A 24,048-nucleotide genomic window follows, 5' to 3' on the forward strand; every position below is an offset into this window, starting at 1 on the left:
TGAAGTCTTTGGCTGTCTCCGCTTTTTCCAATTTTCATTAATTAAGTAAGGGCCTGAACATGTTCTTTGCCTCCAGGCCTGAAAAAGGGTAGCTACGCTAAGGGGTCAAATCAAGGGATGGCAAATATGTAAAATCTGAACAGAGTAAATGAAAAAAAAATCACTTTCTTTTTTTTTTTTCATTTACTGTATTCAGATTTTGCATATTTGCCATCCTTGTTTTGACCTCTTGCTAAAATTGCCCTGCCATATCTGAATACAGTGTTATTTATTTATTTCTTCGTTATTTATTATTTATTTGTTTACTTATGTAGAGTTTACTTCTAGAAGGAAGGGGATGAATAAGATTTGTCCACCTGATATCGATGGTTCAACTGTTGATGATCCTGCTCAGGTAGCTAACAAACTAAATGAATATTTTGCATCAACATTCACACATGAGGAATCATTCAGCAAGAGGAATGCCAGAGGTGTATTCAACTCTGGCAGTAAGCTAGATAATCTTGTAATAACTGAGAGTAAAGTGAAGGAGAAATTGTTGAAGATAAACACAAGAAAGGTACCTGGGGTGGATGGAATCTATCCAGTTATATTAAAGGAGGTGGCAAAGGAAAAAAACAAACCCTTAGCCATAATTATGAGAGCTTCCATGGACTCAGGGGAGGTACCTATGGACTGGAGATGTGCAAATGTGACCCCCATCACAAAGGAGGATCAAAGGGAGACACAGGTAATTACAGACCTGATAGTTTAACTTCTATTCTAGGGAAATTAATGGAGGCACTGGTTAAAGAAGCATTGCAGGATCATCTAGACAAGACTTCAGTTATAGTTTGGACACAGCATGGGTTTGTTAAGGAGCAGTTATTTGTTATTTGTTATTTGGTTTTTAGAAACATTAGCAACTAAGGCCATATTGCTCCGGGATATGCGGTGGTCATTCCCTGACCTTTCTGCACCTCCGGATTTGGTTATGTTGTTATGTTATTGTTATTATTTGGGTTTTTAGGAGCATTAGCAACTAAGGCCATATTGCTCCGGGATATGCGGTGGTTATTCCCTGACCTTTCCGCATCCTCCATATTTGGTGGTGACGGGCTCGAACCCCGGTCTAATCAAGAAGCGTGTGCTACGCACTGCTGCTCCTTCCCACCTGGCTACGGAGGCGCCTCCGTATTTGGTGGTGACGGGCTTGTGTTAAGGAGCAGTGTTGTGTGACTAAATTGATTGGATACTATGACGTAGTCACAAAGGAACTGAATGTCAAAAATAATTTTGATATCATATACTTGGATTTCACAAAAGCTTTTGATACTGTTGCACATAAAAGAATGATGTACAAATTGGAGAGGTATGGCATTAAGGGTACGTTTCTACAATGGATAAAGGGATGGTTGAGTGGGAGACAACAGAGAGTGGTAATCAATAAACACTGCTCTTTGTGGACTAATGTTATTAGTGGAGTCCCTCAGGGTTCAGTGTTGGGTCCATTGTTGTTTTCTGTATTTATAAATGACATTGATGATGGCATATCAGGCTTAATATTCAAGTTTGCAGACGATACAAAGGTTGGCAGGGTTGTTAATGACAGTACACTGCTGCAACAGAATCTAGAAAAGTTGAGCAGATGGGCTGAGAGGTGGCAAATGAAGTTTAACATTGACAGTTGTAAAGTACTACATATGGGAAGCAGTAATCCCAGAGTAACGTATCAATGCTGTGGTACCACACTGACAGTAGTAGAGAATGAAAAGGACCTGGGGATAATTGTGCAGGCAGATATGAAGTTTTCTGAGCAGTGCAGATGGTCTGCAAGAGTAGCTCATGGTGCCTTGTCAATGATATACAGGAATTTTTCTAGCAGGGATAAGGAGGTGATTATCCCCTTGTATAAGGCAAATGGTCATACCACACCTTGAGTACTGTATACAAGTCTGGAGGTCTCATTTTAAGATGGATGTAGAGCTGCTGAACGAGTACAGAGAAGGGTAACAAGATTAGTGAATGGAACAAAGGGTTGCTCTTACGAAGAAACGCTTAAGTTTTGCAAATTACAATGTCTGGAGACTAGGCACCTGCGGAGTGATCTGACTGAGGTGTATAAAGCCTTGAATGGTTTGAGCATGCTCAATGCTGATGGGATTCGTCGTCCTCAGAATAATTTCCTGAGAGGGCATAAATTCAAATTGAGGAAAGACAGTTGTAGGATAGATGTGCGGAATTTTGCCTTTAGCCAGCGGGTGGTTAATTGCTGGAACAAACTTCCATCTGTCATTATAGAAGTTGATAGCTTAAATAGATTCAAGGCAGAACTTGACAATCATCTGGAGCACGTGGATTAGTGAAATAAGGTTTTTTTTTTTTTTTTTTTTTTGGCTCATGTGCCTTGCTATTTGTATATTGTTTGCTTCCTCAGTCCAGTTCATTTCTGTACTAGATTTTTTCAAATCCTTTCACTTTTTCACCACTGCTTCACTTCCATTTTCTACTATCCCTTAAACTTCTCTTAGTTCAGAAACTTTGTGTATTTTTCATTTCTATTTTCACAGACACTTTATTTATGTTACGAACCACACATTATTTATATATATATTTAGAAACAAACAAAATATTATGTAAATGGAAATGGAAGCAAGTGAAAAGGAAAAGAGAAAAGATATTTATGGAAAGGGTCACTGCAGACAGAAAGTCCCCAGCGACCATAATTAACATAAGTGATATAACTCCAGGGGCTCACATCTTGCAAGTATGGGCTTGGCACACCCAGGGTTCTGAAGTGGATATCATCATTTCTCTCTCTCTCTCTCTCTCTCTCTCTCTCTCTCTCTCTCTCTCTCTCTCAGGGTAACTTGGAAATTTTTTTTTTTGGTTGGTGCAGCATAAAGCTCCAGGCTTCCTTCCACTATACGTCTAAGAATAATAATAATATAAGTGAATATAAATAATATTAAGAGTGAGGAAATATAGAAAAGAGTAAAGAAATTTCAACTGTGCCCCACATACCTGCATAATGTATCATTCCCCATATTTATCTCCTTTGGTTCTGTATTTCACCATTTTAAAATTGTACTTTGCTTTGGTATCTGCTTAACATTACAAGCTGAGACTCTATATTGTCTTTTCATTAAATTCTAGTGGTTGATTCTCGATAATGATATTGTGCAATTAATAAATCAGTGGAATCAGTAGTGATTCTTCATGCATTAAGAATCTGCAGATAAAGGAACCACTAGGCGGCAGTGATCACAGTGTGCTGAAGTGCGATTTACTCAAAGAGCTAACTACCATCAGGGGTAAAGGGAAGGGTTTTTGCTTTCGTAAAGGCGACTACGGTGGTCTGAGACAGTATTTAAATTCTATATGGCGGGACCAACTGATGATGTTTACCAACAGCAAATTCAAAATGGGAAGCATTCGAAGAATTAATGATGGAAGCTATTAGGCTTTACATAAAACTAAGAAATATTGTTCAAGGTTTAGGCCTAAATGGATGTCAGATGAACTAATGAGACATATGGCAGAGAAGAAAAATGCATGGGATACATATAAATTAATGGGTGACATGGAAGCTTATGATAGATATAAGCTGGTCTGTAACCAAGTCACAAAGGAGATTAGGCAGGCAAAGGCAGATTATGAGAAATCCTTGGCAAAGGTTGCAAAGAAAAACAACAAAGTGTTCTTTACCTATGTAAACTATGTAAAGTAAAGGGATGAATCAGACTGGTCCACTGGATATTGATGGTTCAACTGTTGATGATCCTGCTTAGGTGGCTAACAAACTAAATGAGTATTTTGCATCTACATTCACCCATGAGGGGTTATTCAGGGAGGGGAATGCCAGAGGTGAGTTTTAATTCTGACAGTGGGCTAGATGATTTTGTAATAACTGAGAGGAAAGTGGAGGAGAAATAGTTGAAGATAAACATAAAAACAGGCACCCGGGGTGGAAGGGATCTATCCAGTTATATTAAAGTAGACAGCAAAGGAAGTAAGCAAACCCTTAGCCATAATTATGAGAGCTTCTCTGGACTCAGGGGAGGTACCCATGCAAATGTGACCCCAATTCACAAAGGAGGATCAAAGGGTGACACAAGTAATTATAGACCTGTTAGTTTAACATCTGTTCCAGGAAAATTAATGGAGGCACTGGTTAAAGAAGCACTGCAGGATCATCTAGACACGACTTCAGTTATAGCTCGGACACAACATGGTTTTTGTTAAGGGAAAGTCTTGCCTGACCAATTTGATTGGATACTATGATGTTGTCACAAACAAAGGAACTGGATGCAGGGAATAACTTTGATATCATATATTTGGATCTTAGAAAGGCTTTTGATACTGTTGCACATGGAAGACTGCTGAGCAAATTGGAGCAGTGTGGCACTGGAGGCAAACTGCTGCTATGGATAAAAGGATGGTTGAGAGGGAGAAGACAGAGAGTGGTAATCAATGGACACTGTTTATCATGTACTAATGTTATTAGTGGAGTCCCTCAGGGTTCAGTATTGGGTCCATTATTGTTTTCTGTATTTATAAATGATATTGATGATGGTATATCAAGCTTAATGTCCAAGTTTGCAGAAAATACGAAGGTTGGCAGGGTTGTTAAGGACACTAATGACAGTACGCTGCTGCAACAGGATCTAGAAAAGTTGAGCAGATGGGCTAAGAGGTGGCAAATGAAGTTTAACATTGACAAATGTAAAGTACTACCTATGGGAAGCAGCAACCCCAGAGTGACGTATCAATTCTGTGGTAGAGAACGAAAAGGACCTGGGGGTAATTGAGCAAGCAGATATGAAGTTTTATGAGCAGTGCAGACGATCTGCAAGAGTAGCTCATAGTGTCTTGTCAATGATATACAGGAATTTCATTACCCCTTGTATAAGGATATGGTCAGGCCACACCTTGAGTACTGTATACAGGTCTGGAGGCCTCATTTTAAGAAGGATGTAGAGCTGTTGGAACAAGTACTGAGAAGGGCAACAAGATTGGTGAATGGAACAAAGGGTTGCCCTTACAAAGAAGTCTTACATTTTGCAAATTACAGTGTCTGGAGACTAGGCCCCTGCGGGGTGATCTAATTGAGGTGTATAAAGCCTTGAATGGTTTGAGCATGCGCAATGCTGATGGGATTCTTCCTCTTGTTCAGAATAATCACTTGAGAGGGCATAAATTCAAACTCAGGAAAGATAGAGGTAGGATAGATGTGTGGAAGTTTGCCTTTAGCCAGCGGGTTTGTTGGTTGGTGGAACAGACTCCCATCCTATGTTGTGGAAGTTGAGAGCCTAAATAAATTTACGGCTGAGCTGGACAGGTATTGGGAACGAATGGAGGGGTGAAAAGAGAGCAGTTTTTTTTTTTTGGCTGATGCTGCATAAGCTTGCTTTTTTACATCATATGCTTCTACTAATGCTAAATGCAGTAGCATTAGCAAGGGCACATGAAGCAAGAAAGCAAGCTTATATAGCATCAGTCAAAAAAACCACCCTTATATCACCCATCCCCTCACTGCAAATGTTTGTCAAGTTCTGCCTTGAATCTATTTAAGTTATCAACTTCTACAAAGAGAGATGGAAGTTTGTTCCAGCAATCAACCACCCACTGGCTAAAGGCAAACCTTCGAACATCTATCGTACAACCATCTTTCCTCAATTTGAATTTTTGTCCTCTCAGGTGATTATTCTGAGCAAGAGGAAGAATCCCATCAGCATTCAGCATGTTCAAACCATTCAAGACTTTATACACCTCAATCAGATCACCTCGCAGGTGCCTAGTCTGCAGACACTGTAATTTGCAAAACTTAAGCCTTTCTTCGTAAGAGCAACCCTTTGATCTGTTCACTAATCTCGTTACCTTCTCTGTACTTGTTCCAACAGTGCTACATCCTTCTTGAAATGAGACCTCCAGACCTGTATACAATACTCAAGATGTGGCCTGACCATTGCCTCATACAAGGGGATAATCACCTCCTTATCCCTGCTAGACAAATTCCTGTATATCATTGACAAGACACCATGAGCTACTCTTGCTGACCGTCTGCCCTGCTCAGAAAACTTCATATCTGCTTGCACAGTTACCCCCAGGTCCTTTTCACTGTCAGTGAAAAGTGTGTTTGGTGTCAAGCGGCACCAGGGGTTTCCCCCATCACCGCATTGCATTGTGATGTGTGTGCCAGTTTACTGGAAATGCCAGAGATTCAAAAGTGTATGGATATTGTACATGTGTGTCGTGTACCGTTGTTCATCTGGTTATTTAGCCGCTGGACCCTTACTGAGGCCCAACGTTGCCCCACTTTAGCCCCGTGGAGGCAGACCAGGAAACACCAGTTGACTAAGATTTACTCTGGCAGGTCCTGCCACCTAATTTCCTGAGATTTCAGTGGCTAGGACCGTTAAAAAAAAAAAAAAAAAAAAATATATATATATATATACATATCCTTTATGCGTTCACGTGGCAGGGAGGCGCTAGGAATGAGAGGCCGAAAGTAGTGGGCGAAGGTGATTTTAGATAGTTTAATTTAGATTGTGTGTGGTATTCGCTTGTGTGCAGGTAGAGTGTGGGGGGTAGATTGAAGATTGGGGTTGATAGAGAAGACAGCTCCATTTTACAGTGGGGCATGCCCATGCTCCACCAGAGAGTAAGAATGGGGGTGGCGTGTGGGGGGATATGGTGGAACCATAACCTCCCCCACTCGCTAGGGATGGGTGGAATAGGTGAGCCAGGCAAGGGAGCTGGCTCAGGTCGCCAATACGGCGCTGCATGCAGAGACTGCGATTTGTTCATGTGGCATTTGGTATAGACCAGTAGGATTGAGTCTCTTCTAGGATTTAACTCCTCTTCTCTGATATTCGTGTGAGCCAAGTTTGGCTGCCTATTTGGAGGTCACTCATTGCAACTGGGACCCGTCCAGTAAAATCAGATTTTAGCATCCATAGGATAATGTGTAGAGGGCTGCTCGCCGCTTTTGGTGTATACCCCGTCTGTAGGTCAAAATTGAGTATTCAAGAAGCAAGTCCTGGTCCATTTGATGCTGGAGATGTAGGATCAATAAGACTAAGTCAATTCAGTGCAGTTAATGCAACATTTGTTGAGTAGTTGCTCGTGGGACCCATGTCCCATCCATGGATATTTGGAAGAGTAGGATTTATTCGCCATTAGGGCAGATTCCGTTGTTGTTTGGGAGAATGGAGCTGTCAAGCAGAATGCAAGTCCAGGTTGTATATTGTGCACGGAGGCTGTGCTTGCTCTTTTGTTTGGAGGTTGCCCTTGGGAGCCATGTCCCATCCGTGATTCAATTTGCGGTGAAAAGGAAGTGAGTATGGTTGAGGTGTTTCAGTTCTGCTATGATGTCCAGCGTTATGCACTGGGGTAGAATTGGTTCTCCCCCATACTCCTCCTGTGACACGTGTTCCGTTTGGTTATAATTGATGAGCTGGGATATTTAATGGTCCTACCCCAGTAATCTGGTATTGATGGAATTATAAAAGTTTCCACTTGGTCGTGGAGCTTTCAGGTTCAGGGTGCATGGAGTACTACATTTGTCCTTGTTGTTTGTGGTTTGGAGGCAGTGGAAGGGTTAGTTGTCTAGTGTATAGGCTCTGAGCAAATTCAGTTAAGGTTTTGTAGGTTGTCCCATCCTCCAGCAGGTGGTGCTCCTGGTCTTTAGGGTTGCAACGCACTTGTGTGATCAGCTGGGCACGTAGATCATCATTGTACAGTTCACACTCATGCATCTGGTGATCCCTGGTCTCGGGGGAGCCACAGGCACATGCAGGGTTGTTTGCGATTCCAAGGAGATGAAGCTTGTGACGGATCACTCCGTGTCCTGTAAGGAGGTAGGTGACATGCAGTCCGGGGCAAAACCATGTCGGAAATATAGGGTACACTTGCTCCAGATTTGGAAGGAACTTTCGCGTGATTTCTCCCTTGTCAGAGTCTGTCCAGCGCTGTTGCCAGATTGATCGCAGGTAGATTTGAAGCTTGTTCTTCTCGGCTTTCCAATTGCTTGTCGGATCTGTTGTATGGTCCAGGTATGTTGTAACCTTTCGCCGTCCAACTTGCTGCAGCATGCCTGTTCGGGTAACCTCGAGGTCGAGGGGCAGAGCCCCTGTAATCACTTGCAGTGCGTGGGTCGACACTGTTTTGCATGCTTGGGTGAGGGTCAATAAGATCAGTCTATGTATAATATCGAGCCTTCGGCGATTTATCACGGTTGAGGCCTTGTGGTACCATGTGCCAGAGGCATATGTGATTGCCGGGATGATTGCTGCTTTATAGAGGATCGCCAGAGTACGCCTTTTCAGCCCCCAGTCTCGGCGTGTAACTCTGGCGAGCATGGCTGCATAATTTTTTATCTTATTCTGCACGTACTTTAGGTGTGGAGTGAACGATTGGTTCCAATCCAGGATAACTCCCAAGTATTTCAGTTCGGTAACTAGCTTGATAGTTCTGTCTTGGATTCTAATCTGTGGTGGTCTGGTTGGGGTTAGGTAACCCTTCAGTAGGATGGATTGAGTTTTGGTGGGCGAAATTGTGAGACGGTGCCTTTCCATCCGTTTTAGTTAGCGCAGTGTTTGCACGAATTTCCATTTGGGCTCTTGAGTCTGTGGTTAACACCAGGGAAAGGTCATTGGCGTATGCCAGTGCTTGTACGTCCCCTAGGTCGAGGTGGAGAAACTCATCAAAGACAAAGTTCCACAGGAGGGGACCCAATACAGAGCCCTGCGGGCATCCCAGGTGTACTTGGCGCTCCAACTTGTATATGAGGCCTGAACCAAGACCCTTCTTCCACTCAGGTAGCTTTTTATGCAGCTGTACAGATTTATTCGCAGATGAGCTCCCCCGAGTCTTGTGAGGATGCTCTGCCACCAAAGGGCATCGAATGCCCCCGCAAAGTCGATAGAGATGAGAAGTAGATATTTCTGTGGACAGTTTTCTGCCATGTTCAGGATGCGCTCCAGTGGGTCCAGGGTGGATTTTCCTGACTTAAGCCATATTGCCCGCTTGCAGGAAGATCTGCCGTAGAGTAGTGTATTTTTATAGAGGATCGCCAGAGTACGCCTTTTCTGTGGACTCTGTTTGAGAATCTATTTCGATTCTCTGTTTGAGTAGTTGTTCTAGCACTTTACTGAGCACAGAGAGGAGTGCAATTGGTCGATAGGATTCTGGTAAATGTGGCTGTTTAGTTGGATTTTTGAGAATTAGTTTTATGCTAGCAACTTTCTAATCTGAGGGGAATGCGCCAGAGTGAAGACAGTGGTTGTACAGTTCCAAGTGTAAGTCCGGGGTAAATTCGGCCACCTTGTTGACCAGTTCTGGCTCAAGCATGTCGAGTCCAGGAGTTCTTTTGTTTCTAATTTTGTTTATGGCAATTTGGAGTTCTAGGTGAGTAAAGGGATCCTCTACCTGGGGTGACTGGTAGGCCTCATTGGCCTGGCATATCTGTTGTTGTTGTTCATGGGTGTTGTCTCCTTCTACAGGTTTGAAATTGGCATTTAAAATATTATTGATGGTGTCCTGCCAGTTGTTGGTCATGGTGCCTTGGGGGGTTATGGTGGAGGGTACCGCCTCTCCCCTGGGCAGCTTATTTGTAGTTATTCGGTAAATTATGCTCCGTGGACCAGAATTGCCCACAGTGGAGACCAGATGCTTCCGGGACAGCTTTTTCCGCTGCCTGATCATTGCAGTGTATGTGTTTCTGGCCTCCCTGTACTGTTGCCCGAGGAACTCTACCTTGTGGGGGGGCCAAGTTCGTCTGGCTCTTTGGAAGGCACGCCTCTTCTAATTCACGGTTCTCCTGAACAGGTCGAGTTCTCGCGACCACCTTGGGACAGTGCCGGGCATCAGGATCCTCTTCTTGATTGTTTGATTGGCTGCACTCACAATGGCATTGGTGACCACACATTGGTGTTGATCCAGGGTTTGGTTCTGTAGTTGGTCGGTTGTCAGATTGTATGAATTTTGTTGATGATGGCGACTTTGAACGCATCCCAGTTTGCTTTGTTAACTACGTACCTGTTCTGTTTGAAGCTGTTTATTGGAGCTCGGTAGAGTGATCTTTGCATGGTAAAGGTGATGGCCCTGTGGTCAGAGCCAGTCCAGTCCTCCTGCACCATCCAGTCTGTCATGTGGCCGTCAAGGGTTCTGGTAGTCATGATGGCATCGACAGTGGCCTCCCATAGGGTTGAGCTGAATGTGGGAAGGTTGTTAGGATGATTAATAACAACAAAGCTGCTGTTTGCTAGGAACTCCTCCATATGCTGGCCGTTTCTAGAGCCTCTGCGCTCCAGAGTCTCGCTATGCCACAGGGGAGAGCGGCAGTTGAGGTCAGCAGAGACCAGAATTTTAGCTCCTGACAGTTCGGTTTGGACTTGTAAGTACTGAATTGCTGGAAGGATGTCCTCCCATGGATGGCAGTATAGTGAGATCGCATAGAGTTCCCCTAGGGAGGAGACAATGTGTGCACAGGAGGCCCACTCGGAGCACAGGTGCGAGATCCTAGTGACCGTTATATCCAGATTCCTGACCACCACCGCAGCCCAGGGGGTTGCGCCATCCACCTGGATGATCTTGTAGTTAGGCGGGTATTCCCGGACAGCGCCCGCACAGGTGTAGGGTTCCTGTAGCAGGAGGATGTCAAGGTTTTCCTCCTCAGCCTTCTGTCTGATCTGTCCAGTTACAGCAATTGCTCGCTGTGCGTTAAGTTGAAGGAATTTCATGCAACTGGTGTTATGTCTTTTAGGCACAGTCCCCATAATGGATTCTTAGTTGTTGGGCACTTCTTGCTTTAATATAGACAGGGCATTTGTTATCTCTGATTGAATGTGTGTGTGGGGAAGCTTTTGCCACTTGCAATTTGCACAGACTGGATCATTTTCTCTGTTGGGGCAATTTCCAAAGTTGTGCCCTTTCTCAGCACAGTGTCTGCAGGTTGCCTCCCATTGAGCACATTTGTGAGTGGTATGTATGGCCAAATTGGCAACACTGGAAGCACTTTGACATGGCAATGTGCTCCCTGAAGCGATGTGAGCTCCATTTGATGTATATTCTCTGTTTTGTTATGAGTTTCCATGCATCAGGGGCCAGCCGACCACCCAGTTTGTCAGGTTGTCATTCTTACTCTTGGTTTGGTGCTTGGGCATTAGTAGGGTAGTATGGTCTCTATTGGGTAAGTCTTGCTGGAGGTTGCGTATATATATATCTCCTCACATATGGCAGTAGGAGTCAGGTCTTTATCGATATCAAATATGACGATGGAGGGGCCTTTTTCTCTAGGCAACTCATCAGAGAGTCCAAGCATCGGAATCTTGGAGTTATTGATGATGAGATCTGCATCACTTTTGGTTTCAGTCTCAATTATGACCCCTATGTTTCGGGTCTTCCTAATGGCTCTGATTCTAGGCGTTCTAAACTCTTGAGTTAGAGAGTCAATGACCTTTTTCTTGACTTCTTCACTAATTTTAAGAGTGTTGGTGGTTGTAGGTTTGAGAATCACGAGGTGTGGAGTAGGGAGCAGTGTCTTCCTGGGTGCCGGTTTGGTGGTGTTGACAGTAGTAGTGGCAGGTTTGTTCCTCGGCACTTCAGAATATGTCGGGGCATGCTGTGGCATTTGTCTTGCCTCGCATTCCATGTAGGCGTGTAGCCGTGTGATGGCTCTCTCATTTTCAACATGTGTGTCATGCAGAATTGTCTCCATCTTGTGAAAGATGGTGACAATCTGTGATCTCAGGCCAGACGATATCCTACTGGGATTATCGTTAAAAATGGTTTCGAGGGCCGTTTTCAGAAAGAGTTTTCTCGTATATGGAGCCCTCTGGTATGGTATGGTATGGTCCAGGCATAGTTCTTGTTGTTTTTCATCATTTTTTTCTTTTTGCAATGCATTGGCTTCTGGCTGTTCCTTTGTTTCAACCCAATTTCGTGTTTCGCGTTCCGATTCGGGAACCACTCGCTTGTGGATTTTCCGCTTAGTTGAGGGGGTCCCCAGGTTGGGTGTCCTCTATATCCTCCAGTTGAACAATAATAATGGGATCATCATTTTGTGTCTCAGTCAGGGGATGTTTGTGCTTGTCTTTCTCCTCCATATCTGTGACTGTTCAGTTAATCGGGTTCACAATATTAGGGTTAGATAGTTTGTTAAAAATGATGGCGATTGATGCCAACCACAAGTTCGTGGGTGCATTTGGAAGCATACAGTGGACTGTGGAAGTTTTGTGTCCCCACAGAACTTTGAGGGGGTGGGAAACGCCAGATATAGAAATGCCCCTAGAAGGACGGGACTACTTTTCCAGCGGGATATCTAGTAGCGGCGAAGACGTTCGTGGCATTAAGATTTCTGGTAGAAGGACAGGTGCAAAGATAGCCTCTCTCTCTCCATGGAGAGTTTATGGTGTGGGGGGGGACATTAAAGTCATATTTCTTTGATGATATTATTCAACTAGTGCAAACTGAGCAGGTGTCAGGTAGAAACGCGGCCGCCGCGTTATATCGGCAGCCTCTCTATAACCACTGTCAGTGTAAAGTGTAAAGTGTGTTTAGGGTCAAACGGCACCAGGGGTTTCCCCCATCTCCGCGTTGCTTTCATTGTGAGTGAACCAGTTCACTGGGAAATGCCAGAGATTTAAAAGTGTATGGATATTGTATATGTGTAATGTCATGTACCGCTGTCAGTGTGGTACCAGAGAGTTGATACGTTACTCTGGTATTACTGCTTCCCAATTGTAGTAATTCACATTTGTCAATGTGAAACTTCATTTGCCACCTCTCAGCCTATCTGCTCAACTTTTCTAGATCCTGTTGTAGCAGTGTACTGTCATTAGTGTCATTAACAACCCTGCCAACCTTCGTATCGTCTGCAAACTTGGACATTAGGCCTGATATACCATCATCAGTATCATTTATAAATACAGAAAACAACAATGGGCCCAACACTGAACCCTGAGGGACTCCACTAATAACATTAGTCCATGAAGAGCAGTGTCCATTGATTACCACTCTCTGTCTTCTCCCACTCAACCATCCCTTTATCCATAGCAGCAATTTGCCTCCAATGCCACACTGCTCCAATTTGTGCAGCAGTCTTCCATGTGTAACAGTATTAAAGACTTTCTAAGATCCAAATATATGATATCAAAGTTGTTCTTTGCATCCAGTTCCTTTGTGACTACATCATAGTATCCAATCAATTTAGTCACATAAGACTTCTGCTTAACAAACCCATGCTGTGTCCGAGCTATAACTGAAGTCTTGTCTAGATGATCCTGCAATGCTTCTTTAACCAGCCCCTCCATTAATTTCCCTGGAACAGAAGTTAAACTAACAGGTCTGTAATTACCTATGTCTCCCTTTGATCCTCCTTTATGGATTGGGGTCACATTTGAACATCTCCAGTCCATGGGTACCTCCCCCGAGTCCAGGGAAGATCTCATAATTATGGCTAAGGGTTTACTTACATCCTTTGCCACCTCCTTTAATATAACTGGATAGATTCCATCCACCCCAGGTGCATTTCTTATATTTATCTTCAACAATTTCTCCTCCACTTTACTCTCAGTTATTACAAGATTGTCTAGCTTACTGCCAGAGTTGAATACACCTCTGGTAATCCCCTTCCTGAATAACTCCTCTTGTGTGAATGTAGATGCAAAATATTCATTTACTTTGTTAGCAACCTGAGCAGGATCATCAACAGTTGAACCACTGATATCAAGTGGACCAATCTGATTCATCCCCTTCCTTCTAGGGTAAAGAACTCTTTGCTATTTTTCTTTGCATCCTTTGCCAAAGATTTCTCATAATCTGCCTAACTTCCTTTGTAACTTGGTTATAGACCAGCTTATATCTATCATAGGCTTCTGTGTCACACGTTAATTTATATGTATCCCATGCATTTTTCTTCTCTGTCACATGTCTAATTAGTTCATCTGACATCCATTTAGGCCTAAATCTTGAACAATAGTTCTTTGTTGGTATGAAAAACCTAGTAGCTTCCAAGGTTAATTCTTTGAATTCTTTGGCAAAGAAAACAAAGAAAAACAGCCAAGTTCTTAATATCGATGGTTCTAGAGTTGATGAACCTGCTCATGTAACTAACAAACTAAATGACTATTTTGCATCTACATTCACACACGAGGAGTTAATCAGGGAGGGGGAATGTCAGAGGTGAATTAAACTATGGCAGTGAGCTAGATGATTTTGTAATAACTGAGATCAAATTGGAGGAGAAATTGTTGAAGATAAACATAAGAAAGGCACCCGGGGTTGTGTGATCTATCCAGTTATATTAAAGGAGGCAGCAAACTAAGTAAGCAAACCATTAGCCATAATTATGAGCACTTCCTTGGACTCAGGGGAAGCATCCATGGACTGGAGGTGTGCAAATGTGACCCCAATTCACAAAGGAGGATCAAAGGGCAACACAAGTAATAACAGACCTGTTAGTTTAACTTCAGTTCCAGGGAAATTAATGGAGAACTGGTTAAAGAAGCACTGCAGGATCATCTAGACAAGACTTCAATTATAGCTTGGACAGCATGAGTTTGTTAAGGGGAAGAATTGTCTGACCAATTTGATTGGATACTATGATGTGGTCCCAAAGGAACTGGATGCAAAGAATAATTTTGATATCATATACAGTAAACCCCCGCTATTCGCGGGGGTTATATTCCTGAGAAATGTTGCGAATACCGAAAACGCGAATACTGTGTTATGGCTCCCATAGTAATAAATGGGTTCCGTTCCAAAGTATGAAATGTATAAGAAAAACTAGTCTAAAATTTTGTCTATGTATGTATTATATGTACCTTCATAATATGACTATGTACACAGACAGTACATAGTGAAATGCAAGCATATGGCATCGAAATGAAAATAAGAAACAATTTAATATTAAATGTAATATTTATTAGAAATTTCAAACAAATCTTTCAAACCAGCGCCTTTGCTAGCAAAAAAAAACTTATCCCGCCAGTGCTATCACCAGTTTCGCTAAAGTGTTGATAAAGGAGTTTTGTCTTTTCACGAATGATGAGTGAACTTAACGGAATTTTATTTTGAGTTCGGTCTTCTATCCACAGATTTAAAGCCTTTTCCATTTTTTCTAATTTAACATCACGGTTTACAGAGCAAATTTTTGAAGCAATCAGCACGTTTTCACGGACACTACGGCGGATTTTTTCTTCCGATTTTTTGATTGATCGTACCGTTGACTCATTGATTTTATATTGTTTTGCCACTGAGGGGACACTTTCACCATTAGAAATTTTGTCTAATAACTCAATTTTATTCGCTAATGTCATCACCTTTTTTATATTTTCACATTTCTCTTGTCATTCGTAGCCATATTGTTGTATGGGTTAGAAAGAACTTGTCCACAATAAAGTCACTTTCTTCCGTTAACACACTCGAAAAAGTGTTTTACACTGCAAAACGGTAGATTTATCACTTTTGTAAGCATATCAATTTATAAATTGATAAATTTATTCAATTTATAAGCATATAAATTAAAAGCAAACGACGAAACCTTCCACGACAAGCGCATAAAACATACTGAACAAGGATCAGCGAGAAACATCCATGCTCGCGATTTTGTCACCCCTCTCCCCCCACCCACTGAGCGCTGTTTTAACCCATGAAAGATAATTTTAGCCGGGGGTTTACTGTATTTGGATCTTAGAAACGCTTTGATACTGTTGCACATGGAAAACTGCTGCACAAATTGGAGCAGTGTGGCAGTGGAAGCAAATTGCAGCTATGGATAAAGGGATGTTTGAGTGGGAGAAGACAGAGAGTGGTAATCAATGGATACTTCACTTCGTGGACTAATGTTAATAGTGGAGTCCCCCAGGGTTCAGTGTTGTTTTCTGTATTTATTAATGATATTTACAATGGTATGTCAGGCTTAGTGTCCAAATTTGCAGTTGATCTGAAGGTTGCCAGGGCTCTTAATGACACTAATTACAGTATGGTGCTGTTGCAACAGGATCTAGAAAAGTTGAGCAGATGGGCTGAGTGGTGGCAACTGAAGATTGACATTGACATTGACTGAAATTGATCTGATTGAGCTGTACTGCATATGGGAAGTAGTAACCCCAGAGTAACATATCAACTCTGTGGTACTACACTGACAGTGGTTGAGAATGAAAAGGAACTGGGGGTAAATGTGCAGGCAGATATGAAGTTTTCTGAGCAGTGCAGACGGTCAGCAAGAGTAGCTTATGGTGTCTTGTCAATGATGTACAGGAATTTTTCTAGCAGGGATAAGGAGGTGATTATCCCCTTGTATTAGGCAATGGTCATGCCACACTTTGAGTGCTTAAATGGTTAGGATTGTCCAGTGTTCTTGTAGGTAAATGAACAATTTGTGCTAGGTCATTAGTAATTGCAAAATCTTTAGCATGTCAACCAGCTGGGTCTATGTGACTAATAAACGGAAGCCAGCTGGAGTTGTCAACATTAAAATCACCAGGGAAAATTACCTCACTGTTAGGAAAGTTGGAATGGAGAAAGTCAAGTTGCAAAGAGAGGAAGTCGCAGAGTTCTAAGCGATTAGTGGAGTTGGGAGAATGGTAGAGACAACAGATGAATTTGACACAATGAGGTAGAGAGATTTTAAGCCAGAGAAGATCAAAGAGAGGAGATTCCAAATTGCCAAGTCTCTGACAGGGAATTTCAGAACGGACATATGCACAAGTACCACCTTTGAGGCGAAAGGAATCATACAGCGAATAATCTGGGAAACTGAGAGAAGCAGTGGTTGAATCAACTGATAACTGAGATTCTGTCAGAAAAGTGCATCAGGTTTGGCAGACTGTAAGTGGACATGGACATCATTGAGATTAGAACTGAGACCATGTATATTTGTGAAATGAACTAGGAAGTGTTTTGGAGGTTTAGATCTTTTCGCAGATAAGCTTACTCTATTAGTTTGACAGTTCATGGTGTCACATAACCTCAAAATACATCAATTATATTGCATGATGGAAAAGATGTGAAAGGGTTAACCATTTTAGGTTAACTTTTCTCTGGAGACTAAACATGGGTTCCACCACTTCAAGCCTCCAATAAGCAAAGTGGTGGTATTGAACCGGTTGATGAGAGTCATCTATGTCAGCCCTTATGGAAGCAAAAGACCTTTCCTTTATTCTTGATAGTTATCTTTATAAGTAAATCCAACATTATCACATTGTGATCGCTGCCAACCAGATCTTTCACCTGAAGTTTCTTAATGCATGAAAAATCACTTCAGATAATCAGATCAAGAGTACTGCATACTCGTGTTGCCTCTCTAAAATGCTGATGTTGATAGCAGTCATCAAATAAATCCACACCACATAAATCTTGCTAGTGTGCATGTGACCAACCCACAAATTCTAGTCAATATCTGGAACGTCAAAATCCCCCATTATAAAACATTCTGATTTAGTGGCCCACTCTATTTCTTTGTACAGTTGTTTGATATATTCATCTCAGTCATTAGGCCCATAACACACTCACTCTCAGTTTTGTTTTTCTACTGCTGATTTCTTATGTCATACCAACCTGACTCAACATTGCAGTTGCCTCCCACATCCTATGAATACACATACTTTTATAAATCGATATATACATCAATACATTTAATCTCAAAGGCCAAAATAAAATACTCTTTATACCTGTACTGTATGGATGCAACTCCCTCTTGGATCAGCACAACACACTGAGGTTGGGGTTTTGAATTGGCCACTTTAAGGTTGTTTTCCAAATTCATCCCAGAACAATACTTTATTCTGATAGTTGCCACTGCTAAAAATACTACTCTTGCATTGGAAAGAGGTTTGAATGGAATAAGCATGTTACCTGCTGTTCCTGCTGAGGTGCAGGAATTTCCCCTCCAATGCTCATTCAAAATTCTCTGACAGACTTCCCAGGAAACTGAAGTTTTAAAGTATCAGAAATCAAAACAGCATGGAATGGATCCATGTTCCATTTGTACCTATCATTCACTGCTTCTGGAAAATGCTTAGAACCTGGATTGCAGATCAACAAGTTGATAAACTGCTCACTCAGTTCCATTCTCACTTATTTACACACAACAGAAAAACATATCCAAATTTTGTCTCTCTAGTTTTCTGACTGACAGGCCCAGATCCTGATAAATGCCTTCACTTTATCAGTCACTGTGAGGATAAGCCAACTTTAACAAAAAAAAAAAAAAAAAAAAAAAAAAAAATTCATTACAAAAATGTTCAATATGCACTAGACTGTCCTTGTCTAAAAAGATGAGCTTCAGTAATTCTTCTGGTCAGCCAATGAGAATTACAGTACAATAGGAATGACTGATATTGTGGTTCCATATGCTCACATGGTTGTGCAAAAAATCTGCTTCTCAATGGATAGGTCTTTATGTAGTTTACAGTTTTAATTGCTATATTCATCACTTCATTCAGTTTTGGGCATAACTCTTTTAGCACTAGTGTTTCACACAGTGTATTATATATGTGACCACATAGCATCTGGTGGTGCTGATCGTTTAATTAAGGCTATTATACAAGCCTATTATTCCAGCTATTATACAAGCTTCATTTGTGCATATTCCAACACAATCTGACCACTTTTATGTTTTTTTTACTTTCATGAAATCAACAATACTTTTGATGAGTCCTTATACTGTTGTTCTTTTTATGGGCTTATAAAAAAACATTTTCATTAATTATTGTATTTTCAACATATTGCACATATACTATCAGTGACCAGCACTGCTACAATCAGCCACTTGGCTGATCAGTATTGTAAAACATAATTTAGAAAAATAGCTGATTTTTTCTCAATCAGCAATTCTTCTGACTTTTCTGGTGTACTGGCAATCCATTGAGATACTGTGTTATTTGAAAGTGGTATATTATAAAGATCTGGGAACATTTTTTACCAAACATTTTTTGTGCCACATCTATTGCAGTAGAGAGTATCAGAGTTGCTGTGACTCTTTGGGCTCTCTTGTTCTGTGCTATTCTGTATGACACTTGATAAGACACTTTTAAAGTGGGTTTGGATGACACATAGCAGTATTAACATAAGACTTTTGCTGGATGTGAACTTCAAGTTGCCTACAGAACTATTCTTGGGGCTTGGTTTCCATTTCTGAATGTTTTGTTTCAAGGTACCATTTGAGTTTATTTGTTTCATACTGTCAGCTACTAAGATACTGAAGCATAAAACACACTTAAAGAGTTTGTTCTTCACCGTTCATCATAACTTACTAAACCAAAAGACAAATATATTTGTTGTACTTCCACAATTTCAGTTTTGATGTACTGCTCCAACTACTATTTGCTTTACTTTTGTTTTCTGGTTTTTCTTTTTATACCATTTAAAATTTTATACATTATTATTATTATTATTAGCTATATGGTGCAAGGAAGTCTGAGGCTTATGCTGCACCAGCCAAAAAAAAAAAAAAAAAAAAATTTCTCGAGTTACCCTGAGAGAGAAAGTAAAAGGGAATCACCAAGAAAGAGAAGAATGATGATATCCAGTTCAGGATCCTGGGTGTGCCAAGCCCATACTCACTAGATGTCAGCCCCTGGGATAACATTGTTCTATAGTCCAGAAAAACCACTATTTACTAATACAACTGTTCCAATCCACACCATCAGCATAATACACAGAAAATAACATGGGATGATAACAACAATGCTGACAAATGAAAGCAGCTTCCTATTTTATTGTCTAATGTTCTACTCTTGTTGGACACATTATGATGTCATGAAAGAGCTGATGGAAGAAGTTTTTATCCATTCTTTCTGTAACTGTCTTAATACAAAGGTTCATATTTTTTTGGCCATTGTGTGTATTAACTACATCTGATAGAACTATAAAAAGGAATATAGTGATATGAAAAGGAATTTAAAATGCGAATATGATTAACATTGAAAGTGTCAGCAGAATTCTCTCTTACTCCGACAGTCATTATTAAGCAATTCTGGTGGCCACATAAGAAAATTTTTCATCTACTCTATCAAATAAACATAAACAATAATTGCACACTACTAATTTTAAAAAAAAATATAACAAAAAACCAATACCTACTTATTGTTACCTATTTGCATTACCTTGATTTTGTCATGTTAAACTTCAATTACTACTTCTCAGTCCACCTGCCTAATTTTATTTGATCTGATTGTAGAAATTTTCCCTGATTACTGTCATTAACCAATCGGTTAGTGACAGATGTATTATCTTCAGAGAAGTAACTCCTTCCAGATTTCATTTTTAAATTAAGTTCAGCTTTTAATCAGCATTGTTTGGTTTTAAAAAACAGGCATGCTTCAAATGAAATGCATTTCAGGTTGAATAAGGTTTTTTTTTTGAATAAATTTACATCTCATAAGTTTTAAAATTCTTTTCTCTATACTTTTCATGATCATTTAACCCAACAGGTACTTAAAAAGAAACTCTTGCTATTTTTGATATCAGATATTCCAACAGTGTCATTTCTTCAGTTTCAATTAGCAACTATAGATTTTCAATTATAGCAGTGATATTGTAGGTACCACACAGGAGACTGGTACAGAACTAGATACCATAGTTCTTTACCAATCTGTTGCACACTTTATACTTCGATCACCTTGCCATGATAAAAAAAAATTTCAATCTTTTCAGTTTTAAATTATATTATAATTTACAATATTACAGTATGAGACATGGTTACCTTTCGATCCTAAGGTTCAGGATTGCAGGAAAAAGAAAAGTTATAATTAGAAAGAACAGAGTGCAATAAAATTTTATGAAAATATGCTAATTGCAGTAATACAAACCTGCTATTTGGAACATGGGAAAGAGCATCAGTTTAAAAAGTTTTCATATATTCAGCAAAACTTATTTATCTACTTATATATATATATATATACATTGAATGAGGGATGATCATTTAATTCGCAGACTGGTGCAAGATCTTATCTTGTCATTATCTGAATCTTCTGTGAATTTCTCCTTTTCAGAATACTCTCCCTTGAACTTTAGACACTTTTGCCACTGTCATACCCACACATTAAATGCTTCTTGTAAGCCATTTTTCGAAAGACTGTGAAGTGCTTCTGTTGTGGCCCTGGGAGCACTGTTGTGGGATGTTAAACACTTCCCTTTTAGAGCTTTGTTCAAATGTGGAAACAGGAAAAAATCACACAGAGCTAAGCCCGGTGAATAAGGGGGATCCCCCTTATTGCACAATATTAGCCGTATGGGGCCTGGCATTCACCAGAAAGTTCTTGATGTTTCTCACCCAGCCAGGCCAAGTTTGACTCTGAGAACCTCAGAGTATGCTTCTATATTTACAGTTGTTCCACGAGGCACAAAATGTTTAACAAGAATGCATTTTATGTCAAAAAACACAAGAACCATTTGTTTGTCAGCCGAAGAAGAAGCTCGAAATTTCTTAAGTCATGGTGAATCAGAATGCTTCCGCTCACTTGACTGTTATTTTGTCTCTGGATTATAATGAAAAATTCAAGTTTCATCACAAGTCACTATTCAATTTAAGAAGTTTTGACCTTGTGTTTCAAAATGATCAAGCATTTCTTTGCAGTTTTTGTTTCTGGAGTCAAATCGTGTGGAATCTAGCAGGCAAAGATTCCTGACATTTTCAGGTAATCTTTCACAATATTGTGAGCACTATCATACAAAATGGACATTCTAACAGCTAATTCATGAAGTTTAATTTGCCTGTCTTCGTCCAAGATTTCCTGAGCATTTGCAATTTGCTCAGGAGCTGTTGAGGAGGAAGGCTGACCAGGTCTTGGGTCATCTTGCAACAGACTCATGGCTTTCGCTGAATTACTTGTGGCATTTAAATATGGCCATCCTGCCAAGGCACTCAATACCATATGTTTCATTCATCTCTTTAACTGTTTCTGATGCATTTAAGCCCCATCTGACACAATAACGAATCACATATTGCCGTTCAATCTGTGTCTGACCTGCTACATGCTTAAAAACAGTGATATGCAGCTAAAAAAAAATGCAGCGTGCTGAGTATGCATGGTAAATGGTTAATTTGGTTATGTGAAACATCCTTCGTGTTTCTTTTAGGCGTTTTGATTTGTATATATTGATTGTGAAATAAAAGAGCTTTTGTATTGTAAATATTTTATTTATCATTCACAAATTTCCATATTTTCAGCTGGAAGACAGATAAAATAGATTTATGATAACTAAAGTAAAAGACGTATACTTGCAAAATATCTAAATGTCTCTTGAAAACAGTGTCGATTGAGGTACCTGATCTTGTAGTTGAAATTGAGGGATTAGTGTTTAGAGTTAGATCAAATGTTTCTTGTAGGAAAGTAATTTACTGTTTAGTTTCTTCCAATCTGAAGTTAATGTTGAAATTGCCACTCATGATCATGGGTATTTTAGGTAAATCTTTCTTTAACAACACTGCACCTTGAAGTGAGTATGGCAGCAAAATGAAATGAAGTCAATTATATCCTGTATGTCAATGTTAGGAGAAATAGACAACCATTGTAAGTATCACTTGGCTGTTGAGTAGCAAGCACTCTGCTGTACATATATCACCAACGGGCTGAACACTGACTGTGGAACCAGTTGTTTGTCACTAGATGACGTCTAAGTATGAAGTAACAATGTGTATATTGTCAATCTTGTTGTGATATATTGCGATTCCAGCTATCAGTTTGGTTTCACACTTGAATTGAAACACACAGTTGAAGTTTGGGATGCTGATACTATCGTTATCATCTAACCAAGTCTCAGATAGCAGCAAGATTTGGCACTGCTGTGTAACAGAGTCGATGAGGTCGGCATGGTGTGCCCATAGGCTTTGGCAGTTGAGTGAGATAACCGATAGTTCCTTCCTTTCATGGATGAATTAAAGCAAGCTGTCCTGCCTTTGTAGCTGATTAGTCCCAAGCCTGGCACTCATTTTGTAGATCGATGGTGGATGTAGCGTTTCTCAAGCATTGGTAGAATCTCTTGTCACCAGTCAGCCAGACGTTGTAAAGTCCATTGATGTCAGTTACATGTGACAGAGTGACATAAACCAGCTTCTGTTTGTACCCCTTTTCATACTTGTAAACTACCATCAAACGTGCAGCCTTACAACTTGTGTATCATCATTGCAAAAGCCAGTTTGAGAGGAAAGTGATTTTTTTGGCACATATTGTGCAGTTGTTGTTCAGTAATATACTCTTAGTTCATCTTGCGAGCGGCATGGCCATGGGATTGATATTGTTTGCTTGTAAATAAGGAAAGTCTCATTGCCCAACAGCAAATGTGGAGTGAAAATAAATATCTTAGAATTGCCCCAACAGAAACTAATGTACACAGAGCTTACTGTTTGATGAGCATGCAGAGGAACTGTCCTTTCACAGCATTTATCTTGGACAATTCAGAATGTTCAGAGAGAATTTACGTGTGACTCCGTTTGTGATTCCATGTATCTCGTCGCCTTCTTATGTGTGATTCCATATATCTCATTACCTTCTTATGTGTGACTCCGTGTGTCTCGTCGCCTTTTTGCGATATAACTTTCCGATCTTTGGAGATGTGGTAAATTCGAGCCACAATCAATGTATCTGCTGCTCTTCATTTGTACATCAATCTTGGATAATTTGCCCATGGCACCATTAGTGAGCATATCACTAATGTCCACGTTGGTAGTAATGATTTATGGCTTTCCGATGACCAGTGGGAGTTTGTAGGGTAATCCGCCAGTGTTGCTCTGCAGAGCAAGAAACATTCATGCAACCAATGAAGATGTCTTGCACAACTGATTCCACCTTCTCCTCTGCAGCATTGAGAATGAGACGGTTGTATTCGTTGATGGAATTATTTTGCAAGTAGAGTTGTATACTGTGGGCAGAGGCGATCGGCTTCCTCCCAAATGAAGAAACGTGACTTGATTTCTTGCTTATTCTGATATAATTTAGCTCTGTTACTGATTTTGGTTAACATAGAGGAGACTGGTGGATAACCTGATCAAGCTCATAGTATTTGAGGCCACGCCAGAGAGTGGGGCTGGCAATACGCTGCTTAATCTGTTTATAGACT

General features: G+C 40.6%; 1 protein-coding gene across 1 annotated transcript in view; it reads right to left on the reverse strand.

Moving 5' to 3' along the window:
* LOC150083280 (murinoglobulin-1-like) overlaps nt 1-24,048 on the reverse strand; it is an 892,685-nt gene that overhangs the window by 80,059 nt on the left and 788,578 nt on the right. The gene's annotated exons all lie outside the window — the stretch shown is intronic.

The sequence above is a fragment of the Mastigoproctus giganteus genome, chromosome 7 (genome assembly GCF_048544385.1).
Source record: "Mastigoproctus giganteus isolate SK-2022 chromosome 7, ASM4854438v1, whole genome shotgun sequence".
Taxonomy (NCBI): Eukaryota; Metazoa; Arthropoda; class Arachnida; order Uropygi; family Thelyphonidae; genus Mastigoproctus; species Mastigoproctus giganteus.